The sequence below is a fragment of the Schistocerca serialis genome, chromosome 8, assembly GCF_023864345.2.
Source record: "Schistocerca serialis cubense isolate TAMUIC-IGC-003099 chromosome 8, iqSchSeri2.2, whole genome shotgun sequence".
Classification (NCBI taxonomy): domain Eukaryota; kingdom Metazoa; phylum Arthropoda; class Insecta; order Orthoptera; family Acrididae; genus Schistocerca; species Schistocerca serialis.
Window position 1 is genome coordinate 93352544 of NC_064645.1, and position 15645 is coordinate 93368188.

Below are 15645 nucleotides of genomic sequence, written 5' to 3' on the forward strand. Positions count from 1 at the left end.
ACTAATATACAGCTTCCCATTAAACTAAAAGTAATTCTCAGTAGACCTACATACATTTTGCACATTAGTGGTAAATGCTACTTATTTTACATTTCATTTAAGTAATCTTTAATTGAATAGTAAATTTTTTGGTGGGGAAATGGTTTAAAAGATATTTTTAGAGGTGTCCATTTCTGATGCTTCTTTAGTGTCTTTATGTAATTTATTATATATTATTATACCATACCGTTTTGTGTTCTAACCTTGCGTTTTCTTTCTAGGTGCAGGCTGTTCTGTTTGTGTATACAACTGTTTGTGGCATACTGATCAATGTATTTCCTGATGCATGATATTGTTTAGAAAATATATTTGCAGGGAACAGGTACAGGTATTGCAACAGACCAACTTTTGTAGTCTCCAAGTTCTGGGGTTATGGCTACAAGTATCACAAGGTAAGTCAAATACTTCACTAACACCAAATATTTCCTAACCAATGTACTATGGTGACAAGACAGGCCGGCCGTAGTGGCCGTGTGGTTCTAGGCGCTGCAGTCTGGAGCCGAGTGACCGCTACGGTCGCAGGTTCGAATCCTGCCTCGGGTATGGATGTGTGTGACGTCCTTAGGTTAGTTAGGTTTAATTAGTTCTAAGTTCTAGGCGACTGATGACCTCAGAAGTTAAGTCGCATAGTGCTCAGAGCCATTTGAACCATTTGACAAGACAAAAATCATTAACTTACGAGTAGTGCAAATGATTCTACAGTGCGCTCCTGAATTACTCGCACTATCAGAGACACTGACAAGACATACCAGAGGTCCCATTTCACACCTTCACACCATCTAAACATGCCTCATATGATACCTGCATCACTTCTTGAGTAGCCTCACATGTATCTCTAGGCTGTTGTTGACATATACCAATGTGTGCCAGCACTCATCAGCAAGGCTGGTTTGAGATCACCAATGGCCTGGAGCACTGGTCAACTGTGGGGGCCCCTATTCAGCAACATGTATTCGATATTTCCTTACACACGCCCAGCTAAGATCCAACAATATTTTATTTAACTAATATAATCACAACTACAAGTCAAGAATTTTGATTTTTGAACCATTATCTAACAAATATAATGAACATTAGTGAAGATACTAAATTACTCATCACAGTTCACTTTTATTAGTTCCTTTACTGTACAGAGAAAAAAAAACACCATTTAGACAAGTAAATAGTTACAAGTCTTGTGACCATTTCTGACAAGAAAATTGTTGACCTGATGGCAGGACTGAGCAACAATGTGCTAAGACAAGTACGGACTTGATAAAACCCCACATCAGTTAGAGGTGGTTCTGATAGGTGGTTCTCAGGTGGTTACCTGCACACATCCAGATACTACTGGCCCACATACGTGTTTCCATCTCAAGCTTTACACAAACGGGAATAATATTTAAGGAAAATGACATATCCATGTTAGATCACTAACACTCCTTGCATATAGATTTCAAGTCATTATGGTCAGAGATAGAACCTTTGACAAGTAAACGAAACACTATGGGGCCCACGGGTTTGGACCCAGCAATTGCTTAAATCTTTAATAAAAATCATCAGCAATGGCAGCCAGAGACTTTTGCTACATGGGGTCACTCTCATTCTGCCAACAGCCTAATCAAATGTGGCAGAGAAGTGGACAGAGTTTCGGGGCACTCTCCTGCCATTCAGGTGGGAAACTGTCCCAGCAAGGCGGAAGAATCAGCAATGATTAATGGCATGAGGATGCAGTAGACAGTGGAAATCAATGGATTAAAGACAAGTCTTGTGTATCCACAGCACATGTGGCCTGTAATTGGTAAGTTCATGATTACGTCTCCTGCATCAAAAAATGCCAGATTAGTTCTCCATTCAGATCTATAAAAGTGGACTGCACAGGGAGAGATTACCATGACAAGATGATTTAATAGTCACTGAAAGGATAACGTTCTATGAATCAGATCATGGAATGTCAGTAGTCTTAATGTGGTAGGGAAGTTAGAAAATCTGGAAAGTGAAATGTGAAGTCTGATTCAACATACAGTGTGTGTGGCTCAGAAAAGTGAAATGGAAAGAAGACAGGGATTTCTGGACAGATAAATACAGAGTAATATCTACAGCAGCACAAAATGGTGTAATGGGTGTAGGATTGCTCATGACTTGGAAGGTAGCACAGAGAGTGTGTTATTTTCAGCATTTCAGTGATAGGATTATTCTGATCATAACTGAGAGCAAACCAGCACCAAAAACAATAGTTGAAGTATACATGTTGACATCACAAGCAATAGATGAAGAGGTAGATAAAGTATATAAGGATATTGAGTAATTAATTTAGTATGTAAAGGGAGATGATAATGTGATAATCATGGGGCTTTGGAAGCAGTAGTAAGGGAAGGAATGAATGACACAGTTAAAGGAGAACATGTACTCAGCAGGAATGAGAGAGGAGGCAAACTAATTGATTTCTGTAAGAAATTTCAGCTATTATTGAACATACTGTTAAAAACCCACAAAAGGAGTAGATATACTTGAAAAGGCCTGGAGACCTGGGAAGATCTGGAGACCCAGGAAGATTCCAACTGGATTACATCATGGCCAGACAGAGTTTCACAAATCAGATACTGGATTGTAAGATGTACCCAGGAGCAGATATAAATTCATCAGTAATGATGAATAGTAGACTGAAATTGAAGAGAATTGTCCAGAAGGACTGATGTGCAAAGAAGTGGGATGCTGAAGTATTGAGGAATGATGAGTTCATTTGTAGTTCTCTAAGGCTGTAGATACTGCAATAATGAAAACCACAATACATAGTTCAGTTGAGGAGGAATGGACATGTATGAAACGAGCATTCGTGGAAGTTGGACAGACAAATGCAGGAACAAGGAAGCTAACTGTGAAGAAATCTTTGGCACCAGAAGAAATGCTTCAGCTGGTCAATGAAAGGAGGAAGTACTAAAATATTCAGAAAAAACAACAACAGGAATACAGCAATATATGTCCTTTAAGAATGAAATGGATAGGAAGTGCAGGGATACCAAGATGCAATGGCTGCAAAACTAATGCAAAGAATCATGATAGAAATGTCATCAAGAGGACTGATTCAGGGCTTTACCCTTTCACCTTTTTTTTTTTTTTTTTTTTTTTTTTTTTTTGTAGGAAAACCACTGTGCATGGAGGAATATGCATATATGTTAGAGAGGACGTCAAACATGATAATTTAAAGTTCACTAACCAGCTAGGGGAAGAGCAAAACTTCGAAATTTCTGCCACGCAACTGACAAATTTAAATATAATTGTTATTTGCATATATGGAAGCCCAGATGGAAATGTAACTACTTTCATTGAAAATCTTGAGAAGGCACTTAACAGTATAAAAATAGTTAGTAAAACAACCATCATATGTGGTGACTTTAATATAGATTTCAACAAGAACTCAAAAGACAGTTTAAACCTTGAGGCCTTATTAAAAACCTACAATATACATACAACTATCAAATCCCCAACCAGAGTCACCAAATCATCAAGCACTGCTATAGATCAGATACTAATAAATACAGATAAATATTTATACAAATCTGGAAATATGAATACAGGTTTCAGTGATCATTATGCACAGTTTATTGAATTCCCAGTAGAGACTGCACGAAATATTGAACAACAAATGACAAGAAAAGGTAGAGATTTTAGCAAGCACAACCTAGAACACTTCAGGCACTTACTAAGAAAAGAAACATGGAATGATATAGATAACTATGAGGACACATGTAAAAAGTTTGACATGTTCACGGAAATATTCTCCCATTATTTCAATATTTCTTTTCCAGTTAAAAACCAAACATTAAAAACTAGAAAAAGAAATGTTACATGGCTGACGAAAGGCATTAAAATATCATGTGATGAAAAGAGGAGACTTTATGAAATCTCAAAAACAAAAAATGTTACAGAAGAATTTCTGGTGTATTTCCAAGAATTATAAGAGTGTCCTTCACAAAGTCATAAAAGAAGCTAAAAAAACAACAAATGATCACCATATAAAAATGGCCAGGAACAAAATGAAAGCCATGTGGAAGATAGTCAGAGAACAAGTAGGAAATGAGACCTCCCAAAACGTAAATCTCCAGGTAATCCAAGATGGCAAAAAAATTACAAATCCAGAAGAAGTAGCCAATGCTTTTAATATATACTTTGCAAATATTAGTGAAAAATTACTCTCCGACATAAAATCTTCAAATAAAAAATCCTGCTACAACACCATCAAATCAAAATAGAAACTGCAACTCCCTATTTCTTACTCCAACCAACCCTAAGGAAATTATACTATCAATTAGAGAGTTAAAAACAAAATTTTCAATAGGTGTGGATGAGATTCCAGATTATGTCATTAAAAATGTGGGTGACCTCATTGCAATACCATTAGCCCACATTTTCAACAGTTCATTAACAAATGGAGTCTTTCCTTCCTGCTTAAAGACAGTGAAACTGAAACCACTGTTCAAAAAGGGTACGAAATAAGACGTAGCCAATTATAGACCTATTGACTTGCTATCTACATTTTCGAAAATACTAGAAAAAAATTTTCATAAGTGGTTGCTAGATTTTCTAGAAAAGTGCAAAATATTATCCACAACCCAACATGGCTTCTGGAAAGGCCGATCAACAGAAGCAGCAATATATGAATTTCTGGATGAAGTACTCGAAAAAATTGATAGTGGACAAAAAGTAACTGGCATATGCCTTGATCTGTCTAAGGCTTTCGACATCATAGACCACACCCTATTGCTGCAGAAGCTTGAGAGAATTGGTATCAGAGGTATGCCTAACAACTGGCTTAGATCATATCTTACCGACCACAAGCAAGTAGTAGAAATACATTTTGACAAAGAAAATAAATCAACAAGACACTATTCTGATTATAAAGCAGTAAAAAATATGGAGTACCACCGAGCTTGGTACTGGGCCCCATTCTATTTTTGATATATATAAATAACCTCACATCAACCAACCAGTACCATAGCACTATCCAGTTTGCAGATGACACAAGCATATTAATCAGTGGGAAGACTGCAGAGATACTACAGACAAAACTGTCTGAGTCATTAACAAATGTTGTAAACTGGTTCAACCAAAACAAACTAATAATAAATAAAAGTAAAACAGTAGCATTAAATTTTCATAATGTCAAGAGAAACACTGAAGAGGATATAAGAATTCAGATGTCAGACACAGATATTGCAAGTGTGCCTAATACAAAATTTCTGGGGGTCTGGCTACAGGATAATCTTAGATGGGAAACTCACATTGACAACATATTAAAGAAGCTAAGTACCATGTGTTATTTAATGAGAGTGCTAGAAAACTGCTGTCCTAAGGACTGTCTAATGACAGTTTACTATTCTAATATACATTCTGTCCTAAAATATAGGATCACTTTCTGGGGTAACTCGCCATCCTGCCTAAAACTCTTCAGGATGCAAAAAAGAATAGTGAGAATCATGGCTGGAATAAAAAGGAACAAACCATGTAGACCATTATTTAAAAGGATGGGGATTCTTCCCCTTCCATGTATTTTCCTATTTGAAAGTGCATTGTTTATAAAGAAATAGACAATAACAAACCCTAGTATCCTCCACAAAAATGAAAATGTTCATCATCATAATACAAACAGAAAACTGACTTTCATGTACTCCATACAAAAACCAGTTTGTGCCAAAAAGGAACATTACACCATGGAAAAATTATCTAAAATAAATTTCCAAGAGAAATTAAAGTAAAGACTGATGTAAAAATTTTTAAAGCAGCATTAAAAGAATATCTGTTGACACATTGCTTTTATAGCGTGGAAGAGTTCCTCCAAAATCCTCGAGAGTCTAAGTGATGATTATGCAAGTACTGTAACCATTAATACTGGCCTATAAATACATTCAGATGTAATTCTCAAGTTTCTAATGGGGTTCAAGTATAAGTTGTATACCGACTTGCCCAGTATATGAAGTAAAATTCTGTGAATGTAATTCTCTACTGTACATGTAAATTCATAGTGTAGAAGAGTTCCCCAAAAATCCTTAGAGCTTAAGTGAGGATCATGCAAATACTGTAATCGTTAATATTGGCTTATACATGTATTCAGTTGTAAATTTCAAGTTTCTAATGTGGTTTAATTATAACTTACACATTGACTTGCCCAGTATGTAAAGTGCTGTAAAATTTTGTGAACATAATTTTCTAGTTTCTAAAGTGTTTTAATTGTAAGATATACTTTGACCTGTCCAATATCTGATGTGCTGTACTGTACACATGTAAGATTTACTGGACCAATAAATACAATACAATACAATACATACAGAAAGTTGAAAACAAAATATTGCTGAAATTAAAAGTAAAGGTGTCAACATTAAGAATGCAAGAGAAATTCCACCATTTACCACAGGGGAGAGAGAGGAGGCAGATGGAAAGAGTACACTGAAGTGCACTACAGGTAGTGGCAACTGTCTGATGACATGATAGAAGAATAAATAGGGAAAGATATGGAAGACATAAGGGGATCCAGTATTAGATCAAAGTTTAACAAAGCTTTGAAAGAACTGCAGTCAAATAAGTTGGAAAGCACAAAAGAAGTCAACAAACATTCAAAGGGCTGTTGACATAAGAAAAACATTCAACAATGTACAACAGTGCTTCAAAATTTGTAGAAAAATAATTGTAAGCTATAGTGGAAATGGGTAGTGCAGGAGATGTGACCAAAAAGTAATGGGAATTTTTGTTTTTCTTAAATAATCTTTATTTATTCATCAACATCAACTTTGCCCCTTCATGTTAACTGAATCTTCCATTGGTTTTTGATGGAACAACATTCTAATATATGGAAAGCGCTAGTTTGCTTTCGGTCTTCAGTATTAATTTATTGTGTTAACCAGTTTTCAGCTTACAGGGCCATCATCAAAAGTCTGATGATGGCCTTGTAAGCTGAAAACTGGTTAACACAATAAATTAATACCATAGAACAAAAGCAAACTAGTGCTTTTCATTTATTAATTCCCCTCAGAGAAAATACACTTTTGTGGCAGTGCTTTTTCCAATTTTTGAAGTACTTCTGGAACTCACTTTCTGTTATGGTGTTCAGCTCCTTCAGAAATTCTGTTTTTATCTCATCAATGGTGGCAAAACAACATTCTTTCATGGTTCTCTTCAGCCTCAGGAATAGAAAGTAGTCACAGGGGGCCACTGCTGGCAAATACTGTCCTTTTTTTTTTTTCAAAAATCATTACCAAGCAGTGACATAATGAAATTTCCATGAGTGGGGTGTTTTTTTTTTTTTTTTTTTTTTTTTTTTTGTGCATAACTTCCAGGTAGTACTCCTTATTGACCTTATGACTATAAGATGCACTATCCCATTGTACTAGGAAAAAAAAAAAAAAAACAATGAGGAGAAACTTCGCATGATCAAACTTGTCGAATTTTTTTCGGTCTTGGCTCTTCAGGCAGCTTCCAGTTTCCAATTGGGCCTTGGTTTCAACATCATACTGATATACCCATGTTTTGTCGCCTTTTATAACCTGCTTTAGAAATTCTGGATAGCTGCTGACTTCATTCAGCAATTCTTGAGCAATGCCTACAAGATGTTGTTTTTGGACAAAATTCAACAATTTCAGAGCAAACTGTGCTGCTACGCATTTCCTGCCCAAAACTTCTAAAAAAATTCCTTGGTATGAGCCACAGGATATTCCAGCATCATGAGAAACCTCTCTGATGGTGATTCAGCAATTTTCCAGAACCCTTCTCTTTACTTCTTCCACATTGTCCTCAGAAATTGATGTGCTATGGCATCCAGGGCAGTCGTCATCGTCAAAATTTTCTCGATCCTCTTTGAAATGTTTATACCACTTGTAAACTCTTGTCTTACTTGTAGTAGATTCACCAAAAGCCACAGTCACATTTCAAATGCAGTTCTGAACTTGGTTCTGTTTTTCAAGCAAAACTTTATGCAAAGTCTTTGATCATTTCTTTGAAAGTAAAAATTCGACAAGCACTTGAAACACATATAACCTTCTGACATTCAACAATAAAATAAATCTTCAAAACTTCTGAAAATGCAAACATACTTCAGGGATGTATGTACTAACAAGATAAAAAAATAAATAAAATAAAAAAATTTGAAAATTGGTTGTATAAAGCCTGTGAAATTAAAAAATTCCAGTTACTTTCTGATCACACCTCATAAATGTGTATGAGAAACAAAAGGGAAAAATATGAATGGAAGGCCACCTGTCTGCTTCAACAGATGTCAACAACAGCAACACATCACATAGTGCCGGATCGGGTCATGAGCAAAAATGGGCCCAAGTGTTGGAGTCCCTTTCTGCCATATACTGCCTTGCTGCAGCTCAGGGTTTCTACCAGAAAGGCACATGACAGAAAGAGCACCCTGAACAGCACTTCATGTATCAATGCTGAGCAACTCAAATCTTCATTTAAAAGAGGTAATGTTTGTCCGAGTGTTAATTCTGGATTGTTTTGGATTAGAAGAATTAAGATTTCACAGCTTGTCATAACAATACTCCAGATACATACAAGAGAAGCAAAGACAAAACCATTGGAATAAGTACTACATGTTTTGGCTGAATTTTTACTGTTGGCATTTGCAAGCATTATCTAGAGCTAGTGGCCAAGGGCTTCATTTACTCATGATGTAGATCAAGTTTTAAACTGAACCTTAAGCACCAAAAAGCAGCTTTATTTTTCCAGCTTACTACCACCACCTCATAGAATACCTTTTATTAATACAAAGGTCTGATGGACTGTATCACTCTTGCCACACATATTATCAGAAGAGTGTACATGTGCACCAGAAAGGGACTGTCTGTTCAGCAACAACCACTCAGGTCTGTCTCTTTGGTAGCTAGAGGATTTTATCATATTGCAATGCTCACATTGTATTTATGATAGACTAAATTTGTGGATAGTGCAACATTTCCCTTGCCATTGTAGCAAGATTATTTAATTGTAAATTCATCTATGGTCACTTCGTCCACCTCCTCCTGTATTGCTAGGGTATGATAGTGTTTTGTTTCCATGTTAATATTGTGTGTGTCCTGTCTGGTTATAACTATATGCTGACATATTTTTCTGTGTTATGTAGACCGCCACAAGAATCTTCACAAGTTATAGATTGCTTAGTGCCTTGTTGATAGGGTCACATGTGATAAAAGGTGTCTACATCGCAAACTCGCTGTGTGTCACTCCTTGCAACTTATTTGCAGTTTGGCATCAGCCCTCTCCAAGCCAAGTACAGACATCCTCCCCTGTAATCATGTGTAAGCTGAAGAGTATTATGTTAAATGATATGGACACCTTCCGTTCATTATTTAGTTTCACTTTGGTACGCACACCAGGTCCAGATGCACATAAATAATAGATGAGAGAATTAGTGTTTTTTTCTGGGGCAGCTTAAGTTAGTACATTAGCCTACTATATGTTATATGTAGTTGTCTCTCATTCCAATAAAGGAACCGAGAGAATAATTTCTGTGTTCCATTTTTTCGTTCTGCAGACCCAGTACTGCGTGCGCTAGCACACAGAGTGTGTTGAGCTTACATGTGGCAAGATGGCGAGGAATGTTTTCCCACAGTGCTACAGGATACTGAAAATTAGGTGGACTGATAAAGAGAGGGATGAGGAGGTTCTCCACAGAATTGATGAGGAGAGGAACACATAGGAAACAATGATGAGATAGTAGTTCATACAGGTTGGAATATACACAACAGACAAGTAAAGATAACTGATGTAAGTGCTACTAAGAGATGCAGCAGATGGCACAGGAGAGGAATTCATAGTGGGCCACAACAAACCAGTTAGAAGACTGATGGGAAAGGCAGTATCTTTCAACATTAGCACACCCATCTGTAGATATAACCATTTTTGATCCTGTTTGGACAACACACGAATAAGGTAAACTGAACTTGAAGAAAACTGCAAACAGCTGTTAACTGAGGATTTATTTACATGACCAGTCTTGCTCCAATGGCAGTTTTTCAGCACATTTATGTGCCCTGTTTAGTGTGGTGAGCAGAACCTCTAATGGGGAACAGGTTTCTGTATCCCAGAGTGATGTGGAGGTTATACATCATTTGACTGCCCATTGGTTTTTGTTCCTGTACAGTGTTGAATGGACAAGTGATTTACTGCACGATGACCCACATAGCCAATACTACTACCCTGCTCACCCAGTTCAGTGTCCATGCCGATGGCTGGTAGCAGGTGTGACAAAAACTCACCCGTTCATGTGACATACTGAACTACTCCTCCATTTGCCACAGCAATAAGAGCAGTCTCTTCCCAACACACCAGTTGGCTGTAATTCAATTGCAGATGAACAATTATCTATGCATATTACTAAATTAAAGCACCCAACTGCATTTTTATGTTTTTATTTGAAGGCTAATTTCAGGAATTACCTTTGGGATTTTGACACAGTTTTTACTAATAGACAGACTGATTCACACAGAAGGTTTGTGTACATAATTCATTACTTACATTAATGATGACCATTTAATATATGTTTTGTTATCTGTCTCAAATTTAATTGCTATTTTGAGTGACATCTCATGGCAGTGATGGTCACATAGAGAGCAGGCAGAAAAAGCATTAAGGTAACAGCCATGCAACTCCAGAGAGCAGCAAAACTTGACCAGAATTTATACCTATTGTAAATTAAAGTTCCCTGCCGCACTTTTCTGTCTATATGTGAAGGCTAATCCCAGGGAGTACTGTACAGATTTTGATACGGTTGTCACTAATAGACAGACTGATTCACTAGGAAGGTTTTTGTACAGTACTACATATTGTAGTCTGGCCATAGGTGCTTAGTGTTGTCCACATTAAACTGGGGCAGGTTGCTAGTAATTTATAAATATTTCATGCAAAATGGCTGAACTATGATGATTTATAGTCCCTTGCTGAGAATTTCTGTCAATCTTTACTAATATATGGACCAGTTCATGAGGAATTTAATCTTGTGGAAGTATACTTCTGTATGGTAATAGATGACATGTAGGTAAAACACAAATACCAATTGGTCTAAATAAACCTTTATTAAACTTCAGACAGCACACAGGAGGCATCCACCGTATAACGTCACTCGGTGCGAACTGGTGTCCCAGGTGCAGATGCTCCACTCCACTGCACCGCTCAGCAATTCTCTTTGTCTCAATATCTCGATAATCCCAAATAGCCCTCCCCCTCCCCCTTCTTGGAATTGTGCAGCACTGGAGGGGTGGTGAAAAACCTTCATCTGTGAGGCATGTGAGGTGCTATTCACTGGCACAGCAGAAAGTATTAATTTTTTGTTTTCATTTGAAAGAAAGTGCTGCAGAGTCGCATCGAATACTTGTCGAGGCATATGGTGATCATGCTCTATCAGAAGTAACATGCAAAAGATGGTTTCAACGTTTCAAAAATAATGATTTTGATGTAAGAAATGAAGAACGTGGAAGAACACCAAAAAAGTTCAAAGATGCCAAATTGCAAGCAATATTGAATGAAGATGATACTTTGAGTCAGAAGCAAATGGGAGCAATGCTAAATGTTGCACAACAAACAATTTCTGACCATTTGAAAGCTATGGGAAAGATCCAAAAGTGTGGAAAATGGGTGCCACATGAATTGAATGAAAGACAGATGGAAAACCGAAAAACCATTTGTCAAATTTTGCTTAGATTTTGCTTCAATTTTGCATTGAATTGTTACTGGCGATGAAAAATGGATTTATTTTAAGAATCCTAAACGGGAAAAATCATGGGTTAATCCGGGACAACCATCAACATCGACTACAAAACCAGATTGATTCAGCAAGAAGACAATGCTCTGTGTTTGGTGGGATCAGAAAGGTGTGTTGTATCATGAGCTTCTAAAACCCGGTGAAACTGTGAATATTAATCACTACAGACAACAAATGATCAATTTGAACTATGCACTGATCGAAAAAGGACCAGAATGGGCCAGAAGACATGGCAAAGTAATTTTTTTACACGACAATGCACCTGCACACAAAGCAAAACTGGTTCAGGATACAATCAAAATACTTGGCTGGGAGCTGCTACCCCACCTGCCGTATTCACCAGACTTGGCCCCTTCTGACTATCATTTGTTTTCATCAATGGGACATGCATTGGCTGAGGAACACTTCCATTCCTACGAAGAAGTCGAAAATTGGGTGTCTGATTGGTTTGCTTCGAAAGACGAACATTTCTATTGGCGTGTTGTCCACAAATTGCCAGAAAGGTGGTCAAAATGTATAGAAAACAATGGTCAGTACTTAGAATAATTTTTTTTTTTTACTTTTCAATTCAAAATTCGTGTTTCATTTTCACAAAAAAGTGCTCATTTCATACCGGTACACCTGGTATCATCACAGAGCATGATGTGTGTGTAATTCATGGGTTTCTTATGTAAGAACAATTTTGGGGACAGTGTGTATGGGCGGAGGAGGTACCAGTAAATTGTGAATATAGTACTTGACATGATACATCATCAAGGGAAGGTCTGATGGGTTGCGAGTGGGTGTAAGCCACACAAAGTCAGCTGGCAGTATTAACGTATCTCTGCGAGTGAGGCTTGGAGCTCATCTTAACACACCATGCAGGTACCAAGGAGGACCCCCGGGAGAGCTTCAGTCCACATTTCACGTGGCACATCAAAGCTGTCTTCATCGTGCGGTGCAATCTCTCTAGTAGGCCATAGTGCTGTGCTGCAATGGCATGTGATGCCACAAAGTTAGAAGGGGCTGTGAAGAGTGCCGATTTGAATTGCGGTTTCTCATCTGTGGTGATAGTATGCAGACAACCAAAATGCAATATCCAAGGTGTGTTAAAAGCCTTAGCAGGAGTTCTGTTGTGATGTCTGTTATCGGGGTAGCTTCTATCTAGCTCGAATCTCTGTTGATCACGGATAGGACTTACATGTAGCCCTCTGATTCTGGTAGACCCACAAGGTCTTGGTATATATGGCAGAAGTGCCGACGTCATATTTCGAAACTGCTGAGTGGTGCCTGTGCATGTCGGCCTACCTTGTTTCATTAACAGTCGAGATATGTCCTCGTGCCATTGTGGCAGCAGTGTCTAACAATGGACCAATCAAAACAATAAGTGACCAGCCATGTTGTGATTTGGACACCTGCATGTACAAGGTTGTGTAGCAGATCAAAGATTTTCTGCTGCATGGACCTGGGCAGGATCAGGCAGATTCTGTGTTGTTATGCATAACAGAGGATATTGACCTCTGACATAGGGACCAGTCACTATTGAATTATGAGACTGGATGAAGTGGCCATGAGCAAGGCCTGACACAATGGTTCCTTTTCTTGTTCTTCTGCCGACCTAGTATACACCGAGTAGAGGAAGATTGTGTGACCCAAGAGAGCAGTCAACCATCATGTTGTCAGCCTTGTGCAAGTGCCGGAAATCAGTTGAGTAATTTACAATTACATGCAGATGGTGGTACTGTCTGAGGCTGACAGCACCCCACCATGTCTTTGTAATTGTGCTAGTAACTTCTGGTCAAATGTTGACCATTTTGTTTGAGACTTTCTTCATTTCTTAGAGAACAACATGAGAGGATGTGCAGCACCCACCGTCTCTTGCTGGAGTACAGCACAAATAGCTGAATCACTGGCAGCAGTTGTAAGTTTAATCTGCATGCCTGGTATGTGTGTGCTACAGGCACCATTTTTGCCAGAGCTTCTTCACAGCAGCCAAACACGTTTTGCATTTCTGCGGTCCACACTACTTTTCGATTCCTCTTGCATGTGAGAGCCCTCTGTGGCATTAGCCAGAGGTGCCTGCGCATCTGCTGCATGCGATAAAAGGCATCAATATACATTCAGAATACCATGAAACCAGCAAATGCTCTTTGCAGGGGAAGCAGCAAGCAGATGATTCAGCTTGGTCTGGAGTTGGTTTGATCCCATCTGTGTTGAGTGTTAGGGCCAAGGAAAATAAATGTGTGTTTTAGAACTGCAATTTTTTTATCACTGATGGTGACAGTGTGTCATGGGGGCAGAGAGAACATGTTTGAGGTACTGTTTATGGTCATCAGCATTGGCTGAAAAAATTAAAATACTGTCCACAGATGCATAGCAGCAACCAATCTCGAGTAACACTCCATCAATGAAACATTCCCATGTCTGTGCCACATTTTTCAGTCCATAAGGCATCATCAATAAGTCAGATATTCTGAATGGTATGATGATGGCTGTTTTACTGATATCATCTGGGTCGCATGGAAATCCAATAATAACTTTTCAGCAGTCAATTACACTAAAGATCACAGCTCCTGTAAGCAGATGTGTGAAATCTTGAATGCTCAGCATGGGGTTGCTATCATGAATTGTATGAGAATTGAGCATCCAATAGTCCCCATACAGTCTCAAAGAATCACCTTTTTCAAGTACCAGTTTGATGGGTGACACTCAGGCACTGCCTGAAGGGTGGACAATACCCACTTGCAACACTTCATTTATCGCTGTTATGACTTCCTGAAGAAGAGCTGGTGCAAAGTGCCACGTTCTGTGGTGAACAGATGCACCAGTGGTTGTGGTGATACAGTGCATAATACCATTTCTAATTGCACACTGGTTAGAGTCTAAAACTTGGAGTCTGGGGGTTGTAGCAGTGAGGCGCGGTCATCCAGTGTGGGGATAGCAGTATGTACCATTGCCGCTTTGTTGCGTGAGAGACATTGGATTTGGTTCCATGCACTTGTGAGTGCAAGGGAATGCAAGCACTGGCAGAGATCATCATTGGCAAAGTGTAATTGTTGCAAGTTGACCTGAGTCACCAACAACTGATTTTGAACTGTGTTGATTGCTTGTATTGTACGCTGTCAGTGGGAGCAAACTGTGATTCACATCCCATGATGAAGTTGGGACAAAAATTCCTGGGGTGAGCTGCCAAAAGATGTGGCAGTATAAGGCAGCATGGTAGGGATTAGGTGAGAGGTTTGAAATTGTGGAGGAAGTTTATTCCTAATGTGGCAGTTATTGACTGCAAGAGTCAACCGCCTCATCTTTGAGAACGAACTTCTTTGAAAACTGTTGATCTCAGTGTGTTCCGAACTCTGTATTCGAGTGGTTGTGTTTGTGCCAACGTGATGAAAATAAAGTTAATTTATTATAAACGAGCAAATACTTAATGCTGGGTTTGATTTTACCATACATAACATCTCAATCACAGCTGCAAAATACTAACACGAATTCTTTACAGACGAATGGAAAAACTAGTAGAAGCTGACCTCGGGGAAGATCAGTTTGGATTCCGTAGAAACACTGGAACACGTGAGGCAATACTGACCTTACGACTTATCTTAGAAGAAAGATTAAGGAAAGGCAAACCTACGTTTCTAGCATTTGTAGACTTAGAGAAAGCTTTTGACAATGTTGACTGGAATACTCTCTTTCAAATTCTAAAGGTGGCAGGGGTAAAATACAGGGAGCGAAAGGCTATTTACAATTTGTACAGAAACCAGATGGCAGTTATAGGAGTCGAGGGGCATGAAAGGGAAGCAGTGGTTGGGAAGGGAGTAAGACAGGGTTGTAGCCTCTCTCCGATGTTGTTCAATCTGTATATTGAGCAAGCAGTAAAGGAAACAAAA

At 38.4% G+C, this 15645-nt stretch overlaps 1 protein-coding gene across 1 annotated transcript in view; it reads right to left on the minus strand.

Annotated features, from left to right (window-relative positions):
* LOC126416646 (medium-chain acyl-CoA ligase ACSF2, mitochondrial) overlaps positions 1-15645 on the minus strand; it is a 224938-nt gene that overhangs the window by 49957 nt on the left and 159336 nt on the right. The gene's annotated exons all lie outside the window — the stretch shown is intronic.